At 37.8% G+C, this 22,416-nt stretch overlaps 1 protein-coding gene and 1 pseudogene across 2 annotated transcripts in view; one reads left to right on the plus strand and one right to left on the minus strand.

The window, feature by feature from the left end:
* Positions 1 to 22,416, minus strand: part of RANBP10 (RAN binding protein 10) — a 136,601-nt gene that overhangs the window by 50,042 nt on the left and 64,143 nt on the right. The window lies entirely within an intron of this gene.
* Positions 7,601 to 8,896, plus strand: LOC143659611 (glyceraldehyde-3-phosphate dehydrogenase pseudogene; annotated as a pseudogene).

Below are 22,416 nucleotides of genomic sequence, written 5' to 3' on the forward strand. Positions count from 1 at the left end.
GAAACTCAGAACAAGTCATATTTGTATACTTCCAATATACAAATGAGGGACAGTCATAGGATACATGTTCCCATGTCCATAGAAAGATACTGGAAGGAACAGGGTCAGAGATCCCAAACAGTTTCCTAAAACCTGCAGGACAAACTCCATTAGATTTCAAAGTCTGAGAGTGATTTATAAAAAAAACTCTCATCTTTTGGGCTTGAGAGAATGGCAGTCTCACCCTTTCCAAGGGTGTACTTAGCAGCCCCGTTCAATACAAACACTGGGGTGAGGGTTGCAATATTGGGGAGCATTGGGAAGACGACCTTGTTCTCGGTTCCACCCTCTCCAAACATTTGGGTGCACCCAGACTCTCTACCATCTCTGGGACATACACTCAACCCCTTCAGAACAATGGGGTGGCAGCCAGGCTCTCCCCAATTGCCAGGAAATGTGCTCCACCCTCTCTGAGGCATGAGGGGGCAACACTGTTCCCTGAGAAATGGGAAGCCCACCCTCTGCTCCCTGGACAAATACATCCTCTCCACATGCATGGATGGAGTCGCTCTTCTGGCCCAAGATTTCCTGGCTCCAGACCTTAGCTTCCATGGTTCTGCCTTTGAAATCACTTTTCCTTCAATTTGTCCCTTTTTTGTCCCTTTTAGTCCGGACTGGCAGTGGTTCCACTTACACACATCCTGCAACACTCTGGTTGGTTTCCCATGCAGTATACAGGGATCACAACCACCAGACAACAGGACTTTTCAAAAATCCTTTCTGGATAATTTGCAAGTTATATATCTGATAAAGGACTTGTCTATTTCAAATATACAAAGAACTCTTACAACTCAATAAAAAGGCAAATAACTCGGCTGAAAAATGGACAAAGGGTTTCTAAAAAGAAGACTAATAAATTGCCAATAAGAACATGTCAATGTCATTAGACATCAGGGAAATGCAAATCAAAACCACACTGGGTTGCCACTTCATACCCACCAGAATGGTTATCACCCAAAAGAAAAATTACCAGTGTGAGCAAGGATGCAGAGAAATTGGAATACTCTTATATTGCTGATGGAAAAGTAAAATGGTACAGTTGCGTGGAAAACAGTTTGGAAATTCCTTGAAAGTTAAAAATGAGAGTACCATATGACTGAGCAATTCCACTCATAGATAGGTACCCAAGAGAACTGAAAACAGATGCCCACACAGAAGCTTGAACATTCATGTTAACAGCAGCATTATCTATAATAGCCCCAAAATAGAAACAACCCAAACAGCCATCAAAAGATGAATGGATAAACAAAATGTGGTATATCCATACAATGGAATATTATTCAGCCATAAAAAGGAATGAAGTTCTTACACATGCTACACATGGATGAACCTTGAAGATATTATGCTAAATGAAAGAAATCAGACACAAAAGACTACATATCGCATGGTTCCACACACATGAATGTCCAAAACAGGCAAATTCATAGAGACAGAAAATATATTAGTAGTTGCCAGTGGCTGAGGATTAGGGGTAGTGGGGATTGATTGCTAACGGAGATGAGGTTTCTTTCTGGCTTGATGAAGAGGTTCTGGAATTAGACAGTGGTGATGGTTGCACAACTCAGTAAACATGCTAAAAAGCACTGAATGGTACACTTTAAAAGGGTGAGTTTTTGGTATATGAATTAAATATGTCAAACATTAGGAAAATAACAGGACTTATAACAGTAACTATTCATTCTTTAAAAATGAGCAAAATAGAGCACGGAATAAGAAAGAGGTCCTTTAATCTTTTTTTAACTTTTTTTATTAATTAAAAAAATTTAACAAAACATTTAAATATCATTCCATTCTACATATACAATCAGTAATTCTTAGTATCATCACATAGTTGCATATTCATCAGTTCTTAGTACATTTGCATCAATTTAGAAAAAGAAATAAAAAGACAACAAAAAAGAAATAAAATGATACTAGAGAAAAAAAAAACTATATGTACCATACCCCTTACCCCTCGCTTTCATTTACCACTATTTCAAACTGAATTTATTTTAACATTTGTTCCCCCTATTATTTATTTTTATTCTATATGTTCTACTCTTCTGTTGATATAGTAGCTAAAAGGAGCATCAGACATAAGGTTTTCACATTCACAGAGTCTCATTGTGAAAGCTATATCATTGTTCAATCATCATCAAGAAACATGGCTACTGGAGCACAGCACTACATTTTCAGGCAATTCCCTCCAGCCTCTCCACTACATCTTGAACAACAAGGTGATATCTACTTAATGCGTAAGAATCACCTCCAGGATAACCTCTCGACTCTGTTTGGAATCTCTCAGCCATTGACACTTTGTCTCATTTTACTCTTCCCCCTTTTGGTCGAGAAGGTTCTCTCAATCCCTTGATGTTAATTCTCAGCTCATTCTAGGGTTTTTCTCAGTCCTTTGATGCTGAGTCTCAGCTCATTTCAGGATCTTTGTCCCACGTTGCCAGGAAGGTCCACACCCTTGGGAGTCATGTTCCACGCAGAGAAGGGGAGGGTGGTGAGACTGCTCATCATATTGGCTGGAGAGAGAGGCCACATCTGAGCAACAAAAGAGGCTCTCTCAGGGGTGACTCTTAGGCCTAAATTTTAAGTAGACTTGACCTATCCTTTGTGGGGTTAAGTTTCATGTGAACAAACCCCAAGACTGGGGGCTCAGCCTGGCCCTTTAATCTTGTATAGATTGTTGTAATGCCTGAATACATTCTAGAGTATATTAAGCAGACAAACAAAGAGTATTGGCAAAGTCCCGAGGGAGGGGAGAAAGAATATACAACTATTAAACCTCACCATCAAGGAATCCCCTGATACTGTGTCAAACTTTAGAGATACCCAAATCAATAGACCATGCCTTCAATGAAGCTTAGACTACCTATAGGCATGCCTAAGAGTTATTTTTGGAGGACCTCTGCTGTTGCTCGATGTGGCCTCACTCTCTCTAAGTACAATTCTGCAAGTGAAATCATTGCCCTCCCTGCTACGTGGGGCGTGATTTTCAGGGGTGAAGTTGCCCTGGCAACATGAGAGATGACTCCCAGAGATGAATCCAGACCTGGCACCATGGGATCAACAATTCCATCCTGACCAAAAGGGGGAAAAGAAGTGTAATTAATAAAGTATCAGTGGCAGAGAGAGTTCAAATAGAGTCAAGAGGCTACTCTGGAGGTTCCTCTTATGCAAGCTGCAGGTAGACCCTGCTACCTACCATAACCTGCCAACCCCCAACCAGGACCATTCCAGGAAATCCTAAATAACACCTAGGGCAATATATAAGATTTCATAAGGGTTCCAGGCACTAGAGTAAGTTGCCAGAAACCTATGACCTCCAGATGGGTCCCTGGTCCAGATAAGTCCTAAAACCTAGCCCAACCTCTCCAGAACATCACACAGTTCCATCTCCCTATGCCAAATCAGTGACAGACCCTTCCAATATCAGAAATTTAGAATTGTCATAGCCCAAATAACCCCAAAGAGTTTGGGGTATGGAAAGATCACAGGTGATGGTGGAATTATACATAGAAGATAGGACTTAACGAATATGAATGCTGAGTCATCAAGCTGACATCTCTTTTAGTCTCCATTATTTTAGAGCAGCTAGCAGTAAAAACCTAAAATTGTGGAATTGTAACCCATATCAAAGTCTGAAATATGTTCTACAACTAATTGTGGTTCTGTGCTTTGAAATTTATAGCTTTTTTGTATATATGCTATTGTTCACAATAAAGAAGGAATAAAAACTAGATTGTGATGATAAAAAAAGTATTTAAGTCCTCTAGCCTCCTATATTCTGGAGCAGCTAGAAGAAAAAATATGAGAGGATCATATGGTAGACCATGACAAACCCTGGAATCTGTCCTGTAACTACTTTTTGAAGAGTGCTTTGAAAACTACTGCTTTTTTTATTTCTTTCTTTGTATATATGTTACACTATAATAGAAAAAAAAATTTTAATGAGCAAAATGGATTCAATTAATCTAAAAGATCAACCATGAAGAAGGTTTTTTAAGGTTTTGCTAATAATAATCATAAATATTTTACTAATAAATTAAGAAAAATCAGATGGCCAAATATTCCAAATGAAATGCCACAAGAAGTAAGTTACTTGAACAAGCTAACAAGAGAGAAAGGGAAAGTCTTCAAAATATATCCTCTCCGAAAGACTAAAAGAACAACTGGACCTGATGGAATCACTGGTAAATTGTTCAAAACTTGCACACAGAATGGAACCTCTGTATATAGCCATATATAGCAAAACGATAGACAAAAGAAAGCTCACAAATGTAAGGATCACCTATGCCCCAAAAGAAGAAGAGAGGAGCAAAGGGCTAGGAAGAGTAGTTGAGGATATAATGGGTGAAAATTTCCCAACCCTCATAACGGACATAAATATACAAGTCAAAAAAGCCCAACAAACTCCAAACAGAATAAATCCAAATAGACTTTCCACAAGATACATACTAATCAGTCTGTCAAATGTTGAAAAAAGCAGAAAATCCTGAAAGCCGCACGAGAAAACAATCTACTACATACTAAGGAAACCAAATAAAACTGAGTTCAGACTACTCAACCAGCACCTTGGAGGGAAGAAGGCAGTGATATGATATATTCAAAATCCTGAAAGAGAAAAACTTCCAGCCGAGAATTCTGTACCCAGCCAAACTGCCCTTCAAAATTGAGGGAGAGATTAAAATTTTCACAGACAAAGAAGTCCTGAAAGAATTTGTCAACAAGAGACCATTTAGCCCTACAAAAAATACTAAAAGGAGTTCTGCCGGCTGAAAAAAAGACAGGAGAGGGACGTCTGGAGGAGGGCATAGAATTGAAGAGTACCACTAAGGGTAATTCAAAGAACACAGAGAAAGAAGGAAAAGAATATATACGTCTAACAAATAAAATTAAAAAGATAAGATAGTGGAATCAAGAAACACCTTTTCAGTACTAATTTAGAATATTAATGGACTAAACTTACCAAGTAAAAGACACAGATTGGCAGAATGGATTAAGAAACATAATCCAGCTATATGCTGTTTACAAGAGACTCATCTTAGACACAAGGATACAAATTGAAAGTGAAAGGATGGAAAAAGATTTTCCATGCAAGCTGTAACCAAAAGAAAGCAGGAGTAGCTATACTGATATCAGACAAAATAGACTTTAAATGTAAAGACATCATAAGAGAGAAAGAAGATTAATGGGTGACACCTTGAAAAAAAAAAGAGAGAGAGAAAGAAGGACACTATATACTAATTAAAGGGTCAATTCACCAATAAGATATAACAATCATGAATGTTGATGCTTCCAATCAAGGAGCACCAAAGTACATGAGACAGACATTGGCAAAACTGAAGGGAGTGATAGATGTTTCAACAATAGTAGGAAACTTCAATACACCGCTCTCCTCTATAGAGAGAACAACCAGACAGAAGATCAACAAGGAAATATAGAAGTTAAATAACTTCATAAATGAGTTAGACCTAACAGACATATATAGGTCATTGCAACTCAAAGCACAAGGATATACTTCTTCTCTAGTGCTCATGGAACATTCTCCAGGATAGATCATATGCTGGGGCACAAAACAGATCTTTATAAAAAAAAAACACTGAAATTATTCAAAGCACTTTCTCTGATCACAATGGGGTGAAGCTGGATCTCAAAAACCACCAAAGAATGAGAACATTCACAAATATATGGTGATTAAATAACACACTCTTAAACAACCAGTAAGTCAAAGAAGAAATTGCTAGAAAAATCAGTAGTATCTGGAGATGAATGAAAATTTAATACCAAAAATAGGTAAAGATGTTATAAGAAAGGAAAACTACAGGCCAATCTCATTAATGAACATAGATGCAAAAATTCTCAATAAAATATTAGCAAATTGAATCCAACAGCAAATTAAAAGAATTATATACCATGGCCAAGGGGGAGGGGGGGGGCGGGTGTTATACCAGGAATGCAAGGATGGTTCAGCACAAGAAAATCAATTGATGTAATACAGTACATTAACAAATCAAAAGGGAAAAAATTACATGATCAACTTGATTGATGCTGAAAAAGCATTTGACAAAATTCAGCATCCTTTTCTCATAAAAACACTTCAAAAGATAGGGATCAAAGGTAACTACATCAATATGATAAAGGGAATATATAAAAAACCAATATCCAGCATCATACTCAATAGAGAGAGACTGAAAGCCTTCCCCCTAAGATCTGGTACAAGACAAGGATGCCCACTGTCACTACTATTATTCAACATTGTGCTAGAAGTTCTAGCTCAGCAATCAGCAGGACAAAGAAATAAAAAGCATCCAAATTGGAAACGCAAAAGTAAAGCTCTCATTATCTGCAGATGATATGCTACTATACTTGCAAGATCCTGAGAAATCTACAGTAAAGTTACTTGAGCTAATAAACAAGTTCAGCAAGGTGGCAGGATATAAAATTAATGTGCAAAAATCAGTAACATTTCTATACACAAGCAATGTGCAAAAATCACATAACATTTCAGAGCCAAGACGGTGGCTTAGTGAGGAATGGGATTTAGTTTGTCCTCCAGAGCCCTAGTAAATAGCCAGGAACAGTACGGAACAACTGCTGGGGCCTCGACTTACCAGACACACAGCATACCCTTGTCTGGACAAGTCGGACCAGTTGCAAGCACACCCAGAACTTTGACTTCCCCAAGCCGCGTTGGCTGGTGCCCTTCCCCAACAGGTTGCTTCCCAGACGGTATAGCAAAGAGACTAATAGCAGCAGGGGCTGAGTGCAACTAAGCTCCAAGTGTGGAATTAATTAACAAATTCTGATTACTGAAAATTGGCCCCCAACTTAGTTGAATCTCCAGTAACAGCTGAGGTTGCTGGTTTTTGCCCCAGTGCAGAAGGGGAAGGGCTGATGGAAAAAGAAAAAAAAAACAAACAAAAAAAAACCCAGAGGTTTTTTGGATCAGACAGCACAAAATACTTGAAAAGGTCTGAGACCTGAAGGAAAGGAGGGGGCACAAAGGACCTGGAGATACACAGAACAACATGCCAACTTAAGCTCTTGATTGGGAAGCCCAAGGAATCAGGGTCCTGCTCTGAAAAGGACTTTTTTTTTCTTTTCTTTACTTGTGGCTGTGTTTCTACCACTTGACTGCTCTTTGAATACAGCTGCAGGGCTTCTCAGGCTCCAACTGTCTACAATTTAACAAAATTAATTAATAAAATTAAGTTTGTCTGAGAGCTTGTCTGGAAGCTGTCCCTTCCCCAGGAGAGGGGTGGGGCCCAGCTCAGGGGGAATCCCTCCCTCAAGGAATTCAGACTGCACGGTCTGGAAAACTGAAGCTATTAAAGCCAACATATAACCTCTCCTCTGTCTCAACCACGCCCCCAGGAAGGAGAGAATGTTGAGGTCAAAAGTACCACATTACCTTATGCTGGTGGGACCTGCAGGCAGACAAGTGCCACATAATGGGCAGGATAGGAAAAATAGAGTCCAGAGGCTTCATGGCAAAGTCTTTCAACCTGCTGGATCTCACCCTCAGGGAAAATTGATACGGGTGACTCTTTCCTCCTGAGAGGAAGTCAGTTTGGTCTATTAAACAAAACCTAAGCTAGAGGTCTAGAATAAGCTGAACTGAATGTCAAAGAACAGATAGATAACAAAGTCATCCAGCAAGAAAATCCTAGGCAGGCTCTCAGCTCCTCCCCACTACAGAGACAGCCTCATCTTTCTATGCAGTGCCAGCTGCATCTCTGAGGCACGATGGTGAAGGTGAGAGTAAATGGACTGGCCGTATTGGGTGCCTTCACCAGGGCTGCTGTAAACTCTGGCAAAGTGCAGGTTGTTGCCATCAGTGACCCTTTCCTTGACCTAAACTACATGGCCTACATGTTCCAGTATGATTCCACCCATGGCAAGTTCAAAGACACCGTTAAGGTTGAGAACGGGAAGCTGGTCATCAATGGGACTCCCATTATTATCTTCCAGGAGCGAGATCCCACCAACATGAAATGGGGTGATATTGGTGCTGAATGTGTTGTGGAGTCCACTGGTGTCTTCACAACTATGGAAAAGGCTGAGGCTCACTTGAAGGGTGGTGCCAAAAGACTCATTATCTCTGGTCCTTCAGCAGATGCCTCCATGTTTCTGATGGGCGTGAACCACGAGAATATGACAACTCCCTCAAGATTGTCAGTCATGCTTCCTGCACCACCAATTCCCTGCCCCCTTGGCCAAGATTATCCATGACAATTTTGGTATCATGGAGGGACTCATGACCACTGTCTACACCAGCAACGCCACTCAGAAGACTGTGGATGGCCCCTCGGGGAAAATGTGGCATGATGGTAGTGTGCCTGCCCAGGATGTCATTCCTGCATCTACTGGTGCTGCCAAGGCGGTGGGTAAGGTCATCCCAGAGCTGAATGGGAAACTCAGTGGCATGGCCTTCCATGTCCCCACCCCCAATGTATCCACTGTGGATGTGACTTGCCAGCTGGGGAAAGCAGCCAAGTATGATGATATCAAGAAGGTGCTGAAGGAGGCTTCAGAGGGACCCCTAACGGGCATCCTGGGATGCACACTGAGGGCCAGACTGTCTCAAGCAACTTCAACAGTGACAACCAGTCTTCCACTTTTCATGCTGGGGCTGGCACTGCCCTCAATGACCACTTTGTTAAGCTCATTTTCTGGTATGACAATGAATTTGGCTACAGGAAGAGGGTGATGGACCTTACGGTCTACATGACATCCAAGAGTAAGAACCCCTGAACAAACAGCCCCAGCAAGAGCATGAGAGGAAGAGAGGCTATCAGCTGCTGGGGAGTCCTGGCCCCACTCAATCCCCCAGTACTGACAGCCCTACCTTGTCATGTACCATCAATAATGTATACCCAGTCAAAAAAAAAAAAAGGAAATCCTAGGTAAAAAAAAGTGAAAAAAAAATCTCCAGAATAAACTAAATAAGGTAATTAAATGCCTAGACACCAGCAAAAAATAACAAATCATACTGGGAAACTTGAAGATATGCCCAGTCAAAGGAACAAACCAACAATACAAATGAGATGCAGGAGTTGAAACAATTAATTCAGAATGTTCAGACATGGAAAACCTCATCAAAAATCAAATCAATGAACTGAGGGAGGGTATAAAAAAGGCAAGGAGCGAACAAAAAGAAGAAATCAAAAATCTGAAAAAACAAATCACAGAATTACGGAAATGAAAGGCACAGTTGAACAGATGAAAAAAGAATGGAACCCTACAATGATGTTATATATCAAGAGGCAGAAGACAGGATTAGTGAACTGGAGGACAGGACATCTGAAATCCGACAAGAAAAAGAAAATTTAGGGAAAAGAATGGAAAATAGGAGCAAGCAAAAGGAAAGAAACAATGAAGATTAGAACAGAAATAAATGAAATTGAGAACATGAAAACAATCGAGAAAATCAACAAAACCAGAAGTTGGTTCCATGAGAAAATCAATAAGATTGATGGACCCTTAGCAAGGTTGACAAAAAGAAGAAGAGAGAGGATGCAAATATATAAAATCAGAAATGGAAGAGAAGACATAACCACTGACCCCACAGAAATAAAAGAAGTAATGAACGGGTATAATGAACTACTTTATGCTAATAAAGCTGACAATGTACATGAAATGGACAACTTCCTAAAAGGCATGAACACCCAACATTCACTCAAGAAACAGACAACCTCAACAAACCAATACCAAGTAAAGAAACTGAAACGGTCATTAAGAACCTCCCCAAAAAGAAAAGTCCAGGACCAGATGGCTTCACATGTGAATTCTACCAAACATTCAAGAAAGAATTAGTACCAATCCTGCTCAAACTCTTCCAAAAACCTGAAGAGGAGAGAAAGCTACCTAACTCATTCTACGAAGCCAACATCACCCTTATACCAAAGCCAGACAAAGATATTACAAAGCAAGAAAACTACAGACCAATCTCTCTTCTGAATATAGATGCAGAAATCCTCAACAAAATTCTTCCAAATCAAATCCAGCACCACATTAAAAGAATTACACACCATGACCATGTATGATTAATTCCAGGTATACAAGGACGGTTCAACATAAGAAAATCAATTAATATAACACACCACTTCAACAAATCAATGCAGAAAAACCACATGATCATCTCATTAATACAAAAATGCATTTGACAAAATTCAACATCCTTTCTTATCGAAAACACTTCAAAGGTTAGGAATAGAAGAGAACTTCCTCAACCTGACAAAGGCAATACGTGAGAAACCCACAGCTAATATCATCCTCAACGGGGAAAAACTGAAAACTTTCCCCCTAAGATCAGGAACAAGACAAGGATGTACACTATCACTACTGTTACTCAACATTGTGTTGGAAGTTCTAGTCAGACCAATTAGACAAGAAAAAGAAATACAAGGCATCAAAATTGGAGAGGAAAAAGTAGAACTCTCACAGTTTGCTGATGATAGGATATCATATGTGAAAAACCCCGAAAAATCCACAGCAAACTACTACAGCTAATAAATGAGTACAGCAAAGTTGCACGTTACAAGACAAACACTCAAAAATCTGTAGTGTTTCTATATACTAATAATGAACAATCTGTGAGGGAAATCAAGAAAAAAATTCCATTTACAATTGCAACCAAAAGAATAAAATATTTAGGAATAAATTTAACTAAGGTACAAAAGACCTATACAAAGAAAACTACAAGAAATTGCTAAAAGAAATCACAAAAGACTTAAATAAATGGAAGGGCATACCATATTCATGGATTGGAAGATTAAATACAGTCAAGATGTCAATTCTAACTTAATTGATTTACAGAGTCAATGCAATACCAATTAAAATCTCAGAAACTCACTTTTCAGAAATAGAAAAACCAATAACCAAATTTTTCTGGAAGGGTAGGACACCCCAAATAGCTATTAATATCCTGAGAAAGAAAAATGAAGTCAGAGGTCTCACGCTACCTGACATTAAGGTGTATTACAAAGCTACAGTAGTCAAAATAGCCTATTACTGGCATAAATATAGATATATCTTTATATCTATGGAATTGAATGACCAATGGAATTGAATAGATTGTTCATATGTAGACCTATGAACAACTGATCTTTGATAAGGTAGTCAAGCCAACTCACCTGGGACAGAACAGTCTCTTCAATAAATGGTGCCTAGAGAACTGGATATCCACAGGCAAAAGAATGAAAGAGGATCCATATCTCACACACTATACAAAAATTAACTCAAAATGGATCAAAGATCTAAATGTTAGATTTAACACCATAAAACTTTTAAAAGAAAATACAGGGAAATATCTTATAAATCTTATAAGTTTCCTAGATCTTACACACAAAACATGAGCACTAAAGAAAAATAAATGAACAGGAACGCCTCAAAATTAAACACTTTTGTGCATCAAAGAACTTCGTCAAGAAAGCAAAATGACAGCCTACACAAAGGGAGACAATATTTGGAAACGATATATCAGATAAAGGTCTAGTATCTGGAATAAATAAAGAGATTGTTCAACTCAACAACAGAAAAACAAACAAGCAAATTACAAAATGGGCAAAAGACACAAACAGACATTTCTCAGAAGAGGAAATACAAATGACCAAAAGGCACACGATGCTCAACTTCCCTATTAGGGAAATGCAAATCAAAACCACAATGAGATATCATCTCATACCCACCAGAATGGCCATTATCAATAAAATAGAAAGGACAAGGGCTGGAGAGGATGTGGAGAAAGAGGCATACTCATTCACTGCTGGTGGGAATGTAAAATGGTACAACCGCTTTGGAAGGCAGTTTGGCGGCTCCTCAGGAAGCTAAGTATAAAATTGCCATATGATCCAGCAATACCACTGCCAGATTACTCAGAGAACATGAGGGCAAGGAGACACAAATGGAAATTTGTACACCAATGTTTGTAGCAGCATTATTTACAATTGCGAAGAGATGGAAACAGCCAAATGTCCATCAACCGACAAGTGGCTAAACAAGCTGTGGTATACAGATATGATGGAATACTATGTAGCTGTAAGACACAATAAAGTTATGGAGTATGTAACAACACGGATGGACCTTGAGGACATTCTGCTGAGTGAGATTACCCAAAAACAAAAGGACAAATACTGTATGGTCTCACTGATATGAACTAACATTAGTGAATGAACTTGGAGAATTTCAGTTGGTAACAGATACCATCAAGAGATAGAAATAGGGTAGATACTGGGTAACTGGAGCTGAAGGGATACAGATTGTGCAATAGGACTGATTATAAAAATTTAGAAATGGATAGCACAATACTACCTAACTAATACAATTAGATATTGTATTACAGAACACTGTAATACACTGTATGTTAGAACACTGAATGAAGCTGAATGTGAGAATGATAGAGGGAGGATGCCTGGGGGCACAAATGAAATCAGAAGGAAAGATAGACGATAAAGACTGAGACGGTATAATTTAGGAATGCCTAGAGTGTACAATGATAGTGATTAAATGTACAAATTTAAAAATGTTTTTGCATGAGGAAGAACAAAAAAATGTCAATATTTCAGGGTGCTGAAAACAGATGGTAATTCGTATTTTAAAACTGTGATTTATGTGTAAGACCAAAGCAAAAAATCTTTATTTGGTACAAAATTTATTTAGTGCATTTCCTAACATAACTTATATGGACAGTTTAACTGAACACCATAAGTAAATGGAACCTTGAGTAGGGCCTGAGAGTTAGTATATTTGTCCAGAGTGATGCTCCAATAAATCCCAGAGTGATTTGAACAGTAAATGAAAAAAGTATTTGCAAAGTCCCTTGGGGGAATGGTGACAAAGGGGGAAAATTCAACTTCCCCATGTGGAGAATTCTTGATATTCTCGCAAGAAGTGGGGACAATCAAAGCAAGAGGCCAAGTTCTCAACCCTGAGGTTTGTACATAGGAAACTTAACTCCACAAAATTAAGTAGGCTAAGCCTACTTAAAATTAGGCCTAAGATTCACCCCCAGAGAACCTCTTTTGTTGCTTAGATGTGGCCTCTCTCTCTCTCAACCAACACAATAAGCAAACTCACTGCCCTCCCCCTCTCTACGTGGGGGACCTTCCTGGAAATGTGGGACAGAAAACCTAGAATGAGCTGGGACTCAGCATCAAGGGATTGTGAAAACCTTCTTGACCAAAAGGGGGAAGAGAGAAATGAGACAAAATAAAGTGTCAATGGCTGAGAGATTTCAGAGTCGAGAGGTTATCCTGGAGGTTATTCTTAATGCATTATATAGATATCGCCTTTTTAGTTAAGGTGTAATGGAGAGGCAAAGGGAACTGTCTGTAAATGTAGAGCTGTGTTCCAGTAGCCATGTTTCTTGAAGATGATTGTATAATGATAAAGCTATTGCAATGTGACTATGTGATTGTGAAAACCTTGCTTCTGATGCTCCTTTTATCTACAGTATGGACAGATGAATTAAACATATGGATTAAAAATAAAGAAATAAGGGGGAACAAATGTTAAAATTAATTTAGTAGATTGAAGTGCTAGTGAACAATGAAAAGGAGTGATAATGGGTATAGAAAAAAAATAGGGACAACAAAGGCTATAATATATTGGGTAGATGGAAATACTAGCAGTCAATGAAAGGGAGGGGTAGGGGATTTTTTCTTTTTATTTCTTTTTCTGATTTAATGCAAATGTTCTAAGAAATGATCATGGTGATGAATAGACAACTATGTGATGATATTGTGAGTTACTGATTATATACCAAGAACGGTAAGAATGTTCATGTTTGTAAGTTACGATAGTTAAAAAAAAACTTTAATTAAAAAAAAAATCAGTAACATTTCTATGTACAACATTTCTATACCCCTTAGCTGAGGAGTCAGTTAAGGAAAAATCCCATTCAAAGTAGCAACTAAAAGAATCAAGTACTTAGGTATAAACTTAACTAGGGACATAAACAACTTGTACACAGAAAACTACATAACACTGCTAAAAGAAATTAAAGGAGATCTGAATTGGTGGAAAGACATTCCCTGCTCATAGATAGGAAAGCTGAATATAGTTAAGACGTCAATTCTCCCCAAACTGATTCACATATTCAACACAGTACCAATAAAAATTCCAACAACCTACTTTGAAGATGTGGAAAATTCACCTGGAAAGGAAAGAGACCTGGAATAGCTAAAAGTATCCTAAAAAAGAAGAATGAAGTGAGAGGATTAACACTCCCTGACTTTAAAACCTATTATAAAGCCACAGCGGTCAAAACAGCATGGCACTAGCACAAAGACAGAAGCACTAATTTAAAGTGCAGAAATAGACCACAAAATCTACGGTCAACTGATTTTTGACAAGGCCCCAAATCCTCTGAACTGGGACAGAAGAGTCTTTTCAATAATTGGACATGGAAGAACCAGATAACAATAGCCAAGAGAATGAAAGAGGACCCCTATCTTATACCCTACACAAAAACTAACTCAAAGTGGATCAAATACCTAAGTATAAGAACTAGCACCATAAAGCTTCTAGAAGAAAATGTAGGGAAACATCTTCAAGACCTAGTAAAAGGAGGTACCTTCCTAAACTTTACACCCAAAGCACAAGCAACAAAATAAAAAATAGATAAATGGGAACTTCTTAAAATCAACTACTTCTGCACCTCAAAAGACTTTGTCAAAAAGGTGAAGAGACAGCCAACTCAATGGGAGAAAATATTTGGAAATCACATATCAGACAAAGGTTTGAATTCCAGTATATACAAAGAAATCAAACAACTCAACAACAAAAGAACAAACAATCCAATTATAAAATGGTCTAAAGATATGAATAGGCTTTTTTCTGAAGAGCAAATACAGATGGCTCAAAAGCACATGAAGAGATGCTCATTCTCACTGGCTATAAGGGAAATGCAGATCAAGACTACAATGAGATATCATCTCACATCTATAAGAATGGTTGCTATTAAACAAATAGGAAACTATAAGCGTTGGAGAGGATGTGGATAAACTGGGATACTTATATACTACTGGTGGGAATGTATAATGGTGCAACCACTATGGAAGACTGTTTGGCAGTTCCTTAGGAAACTAAATATCGAGTTACCCTATAACCCAACAATAGCCCTACTTGGTATATATACCCAGAAGAGCTGAAAGCAATGACACAACAGACATTTGCACACTGATGTTCACAGCAGCATTATCCACAATCGCCAAGAGATGGAAACAAACCAGATGCCCATCAACAGACGAATGGATAAACGAAATGTGGTATATACATACGATGGAATATTATGCAGCAGTAAAACAAAATGACATCCTGAGATGAGCCTTCTGGGCATAATGCTGAGTGAAGTTAGCCAGATACAAAGGGGCAGATACTGTATGATTCCACTCTTATGACCAGTATAAAGGTATAATCATAGGCTTATAATATAGAATATAGAGGACTTAGAGATACATAGAAGCTAGAGATGGGGCTAATGAGGTTGAACTCTAATGTAAGGAAATAGATAGGAGTGAAAGTGTTTCTCTGGTGGGTCCATAAGTAATATTATCATATTGAAGATGAACAAGATTGAAAGGACTTGTACAGACCTACGTGTCCCACTGATTAACACTAGAAATATGTACTCTCTACATGTTTCTTGTATAAAGTGTTTAAGTCCAGGGTTCAGGGGGAAAACTGCTCTTGCATGCTATGAGCTATGATCAAAAGGAAACCATCAGCACTACCACAGAGGAATAGCAGAAGTAAATAATAGGGGGAGGGACAAGAGTTAAGAGGAGGCTTAGATTTTCTATTTGGTGAGGGTGTGTTTACTGGGTTTTCTTTCTCTTGGGAATAATTAAATTATCTAAAATTGAGAATGTTGATAGACTATGGACTTTGGGCCCTCCACATAATGCCCGATGAATGCAGGTGGCTGAAGGATGCACTGACAGAGAAAGAGATTGGCAAAAGATGGTGCATATTTATGAACAAAGGTTGTGCTGCTACAAAAAGGAACAAAGTCATGAGGTATGTAATGATGCGAATGAACATGTGGGACATTTGGTGAGATAAAAGCCAAAACAAAAGAACAAGAACGGTATGATCAGCTTTAGAAAATGGTTATAAGAAAACAGGGGTCTAGATTGTAAGCTTTTAGAGAAGATACATTAAAGTCCAGAGTGGTGATTCTTTCTGGATTTTGAGAGGTTGTTTTATACAAATAACCTGATATTTAGAGATAAGAATGAAGTCGAACAGCCTGGGGTTAAAGTAAATCAGAACACAGGGGTAACGAAGACAGTGTCTATATTTTAGAGCCACACATACTCTTTGAGACCAATGGAAGAAAGGTTTATTTGGTCTGGAATTGAAATTTTCTGTAGAGCATAATCTAATTTAACCCGTCTGTATAGCTCATTTGAACAACTGAAACAGAATAAGAAAGAGGTCCTGTAATCCTGTATAGATTACTGTAATGCCTGCATACATCCTAGAGTATAGTAAACAGATAATCAAAAAGTACTGGCAAAGTCCCCTGAAGGAATAGAGAAAAATATGTTACTCTTAAACCTTACTATCAGGGAACCCCAATACTGCGTCAAACTTTAGGGACACCCAAATAAATGGGCCATGCCCTTGATTGTGAAGCTTACTCTTGTGAAGCTTATGTAGGTAGTTGAGAACCTTAGACTACCTATAGGCATGCTTAAGAGTTACTTCTGGAGGACCTCTGTTGTTGCTCAGATGTGGCCTCAGTCTCTCTAAGCTCAACTGTGCAAGTGAAATTATTGCCCTTCCCCCTACGTGGGACATGACATCCAGGGGTGAAAGCCTTCCTGGTGACATGGGAGATGATACCCACGGATGAATCCAGACTTGGCACCATGGGATCAACAATCCCATCTTGACCAAAAGGGGGTAAAGAAATGTAATTAATAAAGTATCAGTGGCAGAGAGAGTTCAAATAGAGTCTAGAGGCTACGCTGGAAGTTGCTCTTACAGAAGCTTCAGGTTAGGTACACCCTGCGACCTACTGTGCGGGTTTGAAAGGATGTATGTCCCCTAGAAAAGCCATTTTTCAATCTAAATCCCATTTTATAAAGGCAGAATAATTCCTATTCAATATCGTATGTTTGAAACTGTTATCAGATCATCTCCCTTGAGATGTGATTTAATCAAGAGTGGTTGTTAAACTGGGTTAGGTGACGACATATCTCCACCCATTAGGGTGGATCTTGATAAGTTTCTGGAGTCCTATAAAAGAGTACACATTTTGGAGAATAAAAAGGAGATTCGGAGAGAGCAAAGCAGAACAATATAGCCATAAGAAGCAGAGTCCACCAGCCAGTGATCTTCGGAGATGAAGAAGGAAGATGACTGCCAGGGAACTTCATGAAACAGGAAGCCAGGAGAAGAAGATAGCAGGTGGATACCATGTTCACCATGTGCCCTTCCAGATGACTGGAACCCTGACTATGTTCAACATGTGCCTTTCCACATGAGAGAGAAACGGACTGCGTTCACCATGTGCCCTTCCACTTGAGAGTGAAACCCTGAACTTCATTAGCCTTCTTAAATCAAGGTATCTTTCCCTAGATGGCTTTGATTGGACATTTCTATACTTGGTGTAATTGGGACATTTTCTCCGCCTTAGAACTGTAAATTAGCAACTTATTAAATTCCTCTTTTTAAAAGCCATTCCATTCCTGGTATACTGCATTCTGGCAGCTAGTAAACTAGAACACCTATCATAACCTGCCAACCCCCAAACAGGACCATTACAGCCAATCCTAAAGAACACCTAGGGCAATATATAAGATTCTATAAGGGTTCCATGCACTAGGATAACTTTCCCCCTCCAGACGTGTCCCTGATCCAGATAAGTCCTGACACCTAGCCCAGACTCTCCAGAACATCAGACAGTTCCATCTCCTTACCCCATATTAGTGACAGACCCTTCCAATATAAAAAATTTAGAATTATCATAGCCGAAACACCTATAAAGAGAGGTATGGAAAGATCAAAGTAATGTGGAGTTATACAGTGAAGATAGAATTTAACAAATGAATATGAAGGGTGAATCATTAAATTGATTTCCCTTTTAGTCTCCAGTTTAGAGCAGTTAGAAGTAAAAACCTAAAATTGTTAAATTGTAACCCATGTCAAAGTCTGAAATACATTCTACAACTAATTGTGGTGCTATGCTTCGAAATTTATAGGTTTTTGTATATGTTATTTTTCACAAAAAAAGAAGGAAAAAAAGTCAATTGTGATGATAAAAAAATTTTCAGCCCTCTAGTCTCCTATATTCTGGAGCAGCTAGAAGGAAAAATATGAGAGGATCGTATGGTAGCACATAGCTAACTCTGGGATCTGTCCTATAACCACTTGTTGAAGAGTGCTTGAAAACTATTGCTTTTTTTTATTTCTTTGCTTTGTTTATATGTTATACTATACAATAAAAAAAGTTTAAAAAAATTGAGGAGAAATTAAGATATTTACATATAAACAAAAGCTGAAAGAGCTCATTACCAGAAGACCCATCCTATAAAAAATGCTAAGTCCTTCAGACGAAATAAAAGGACATCAGACAGTAATCTGAAAGCATAGGAAGAAATAAAACTGGTAAAGGTAACTACACAGGTAAAAATAAAATCCTGTATTATTGTACTCTTAATTTGTAACTGCTACTCACCCCATATGACTTAATAGGCAAATGTGTAAAATAGTATTTTAAATCTATGTTAACGGACATACAAAATATAAAGATGTGATCTGAGGCAATAACAAAATAAAGAGAAAGAGAACGAGATATATAGCAGTAGAAAGCTTGTATGCTATTTTTCCTAGGTTGGTACTAGTACTGCTCGTACCTAGAGAACCAGTAGAACTAGGCTGCCTTTAGTTTAAGGTGTTCATGGTAATCACAGAGGTTACCATTAAGAAAATTATTTTAAAATATAGACTAAAGAAAATGGTACATTACAAAAATAAAGTAAATGTAATAGAGCAATTGCAATGGATTTTTAGATTTTACACTAAAAAAATAATAAGTGTTGGGAAAGATACACAGAAACAGGACATTTGATTGTTTGTGCGAATGTAAAATGTTAGAACCACTGTGGAAAACAGCTTGGCAATTCCTCACAAAGTTAAACACAGATTTATCACATAACCTAGCAATTTTCCTTCAAGGTATATACCCCAAAGAACTGAAAGCAAGGATTCAGATAGATCTTTGCACACTAATGTTCACTGAAGCATTAACAGCTAAAAATTGGAAGCAACCTAAGTGTCTATCAAGAGAAAATTCTATTAACAAAATGTGATATATCCATACAATGGAATATTATTCAGTCATAAAAAGAAATAAAATTCTGATACATGCTACAAGATGGATAAACCCTGAAGATATCATGTTAAGTGAAATAAGCCAACCACAGAAGGACAAATAATTGTATTATTTCTTTTTATTATTAATTAAAAAAAATTAACTAATACAACATTTAGAAATCATTCCATTCTACATATGCAATCAGTAATTCTTAATATCATCACATAGATGTGTGAGCATCATTTCTTACTACATTTGCATCGATTTAGGAGAACTAGCAAAACAACAGAAAAAGATATAGAATGATAATATAGAGAAAAAAATAAAAATAATAAAAATAAAAAATATATAAAAAAGGAAAAAACAAAAAACACAAACAAACAAAAAAACTATAGCTCAGATGCAGCTCCATTCAGTGTTTTAACATAATTACATTACAATTAGATAGTATTGTGCTGTCCATTTTTGAGTTTTTGTATCTAGTTCTGTTGCACAGTCTGTAACCCTTCAGCTCCAATTACCCATTGTCTTACCCTGTTTCTAACTCCTGATGGTCTCTGTTACCAATGACATATTCCAAGTTTATTCTCGAATGTCGGTTCACATCAGTGGGACCATACAGTATTTGTCCTTTAGTTTTTGGCTAGTCTCACTCAGCATAATGTTCTCTAGGTCCATCCATGTTATTACATGCTTCATAAGTTTATTCTGTCCTAGCGCTGCATAATATTCCATCGTATGTATATACCACAGTTTGTTTAGCCACTTGTCTGTTGATGGACATTTTGGCTATTTCCATCTCTTTGCAATTGTAAATAATGCTGCTATAAACATTGGTGTGCAAATGTCCGTTTGTGTCTTTGCCCTTACGTCCTTTGAGTAGATACCCAGCAATGGTATTGCTGGGTCGTATGGCAATTCTATATTCAGCTTTTTGAGGAACCGCCAAACTGCCTTCCACAGTGGTTGCACCATTTGACATTCCCACCAACAGTGGATAAGTGTGCCTCTTTCTCTGCATCCTCTCCAGCACTTGTCATTTTCTGTTTTGTTGATAATGGCCATTCTGGTGGGTGTGAGATGATATCTCATTGTGGTTTTGATTTGCATTTCTCTAATGGCCAGGGACATTGAGCATCTCTTCATGTGTCTTTTGGCCATTTGTATTTCCTCTTCTGAGAGGTGTCTGTTCAAGTCTTTTTCCCATTTTGTAATTGGGTTGGCTGTCTTTTTGTTGTTGTTGAGTTGAACAATCTCTTTATGAATTCTGGATACTAGACCTTTATCTGATATGTCGTTTCCAAATATTGTCTCCCATTGTGTAAAGCTGTCTTTCTGCTTTCTTGATGAAGTTCTTTGATGCACAAAAGTGTTTAATTTTGAGGAGCTCCCATTTATTTCTTTCTTTCTTCAGTGCTCTTGCTTTAGGTTTAAGGTCCATAAAACCACCTCCAATTGTAAGTTTCATAAGATATCTCCCAACATTTTCCTCTAACTGTTTTATGGTCTTAGACCTAATGTTTAGATCTTTGATCCATTTTGAGTTAACTTTTGTATAGGGTATGAGATATGGGTCCTCTTTCATTCTTTTGCATATGGATATCCAGTTCTCTAGGCACCATTTATTGAAGAGACTGTTCTGTCCCAGGTGACTTGGCTTGACTGCCTTACCAAAGATCAAATGTCCATAGATGAGAGGGTCTATATCTGAGCACTCTATTCGATTCCATTGGTCGATATATCTATCTTTATGCCAATACCATGCTGTTTTGACCACTGTGGCTTCAAAATATGCCTTAAAGTCCGGCAGCGTGAGACCTCCAGCTTCGTTTTTTTTCCTCAAGATACTTTTAGCAATTCGGGGCACCCTGCCTTTCCAGATGAATTTGCTTATTGGTTTTTCTATTTCTGAAAAATAAGTTGTTGGGATTTTGATTGGTATTGCATTGAATCTGTAAATCAATTTAGATAGGATTGACATCTTAACTATATTTAGTCTTCCAATCCATGAACACGGTATGCCCTTCCATCTATTTAGGTCTTCTGTGGTTTCTTTTAACAGTTTTTTGTAGTTTTCTTTGTATAGGTTTTTTGTCTCTTTAGTTAAATTTATTCCTAGGTATTTTATTCTTTTAGTTGCAATTGTAAATGGAATTTGTTTCTTGATTTCCCCCTCAGCTTGTTCATTGCTAGTGTATAGAAATGCTACAGATTTTTGAATGTTGATCTTGTAACCTGCTACTTTGCTGTACTCATTTATTAGCTCTAGTAGTTTTGTTGTGGATTTTTCCGGATTTTCGATGTATAGTATCACATCGTCTGCAAACAGTGATAGTTTTACTTCTTCCTTTCCAATTTTGATGCCTTGTATTTCTTTATTCTTGTCTAATTGCTCTGGCTATGTATTATTTCTTTTATATTAAACACACAGTATGCGAATTCATGGAGACAGAAAGCAGAAAGCAGGTGGGAGTAGAAGGGTATGGTGGATTATTATCAAATGAGTATAAGTTTTGATTTGGGATGATAAAAAGGGTCTGGAAATAGACAGTGGTGAAAGTTACACAGCATTTTCAATGTACTTAACGTCAAAGAACTGTCTACTTAAAAATGGTTAAAATCATGTTTATTATATTTTGCCACAACTTAAAAATATATTATTAAAAAAGACACATTATACTATGCCCCAATATTAGACTTTTATTTTCTTTAATTATTTTTATTGAGAAATCTTCACACATCCTCCACAGTATACAATCATTGGCTCACAATATGATCATATAGTTGTGAATTCATCATCATGAACATTTTTAGAACATTTGCATCATTTCAGAAAAAGAAATAAAAAGGAAAAAACTCATACATCCTATGCCCCTTACCCCTCCTTCTGAACACTAATATTTCAATCTACCCAATTTTTTTTTTTACCCCTTATCCTCCTGTGATGGTTGGTTCTCATGTCATATCTTCCTGCGATGGTTGGTTCTGATGTCAACTTGGCCAAGTGTTGATGCCCAATTGTCTGGTCAGGCAAGCACTGGCCTGACCACTGCTGTAAG

The sequence above is a fragment of the Tamandua tetradactyla genome, chromosome 16 (assembly GCF_023851605.1).
Source record: "Tamandua tetradactyla isolate mTamTet1 chromosome 16, mTamTet1.pri, whole genome shotgun sequence".
NCBI classification, from domain to species: Eukaryota; Metazoa; Chordata; class Mammalia; order Pilosa; family Myrmecophagidae; genus Tamandua; species Tamandua tetradactyla.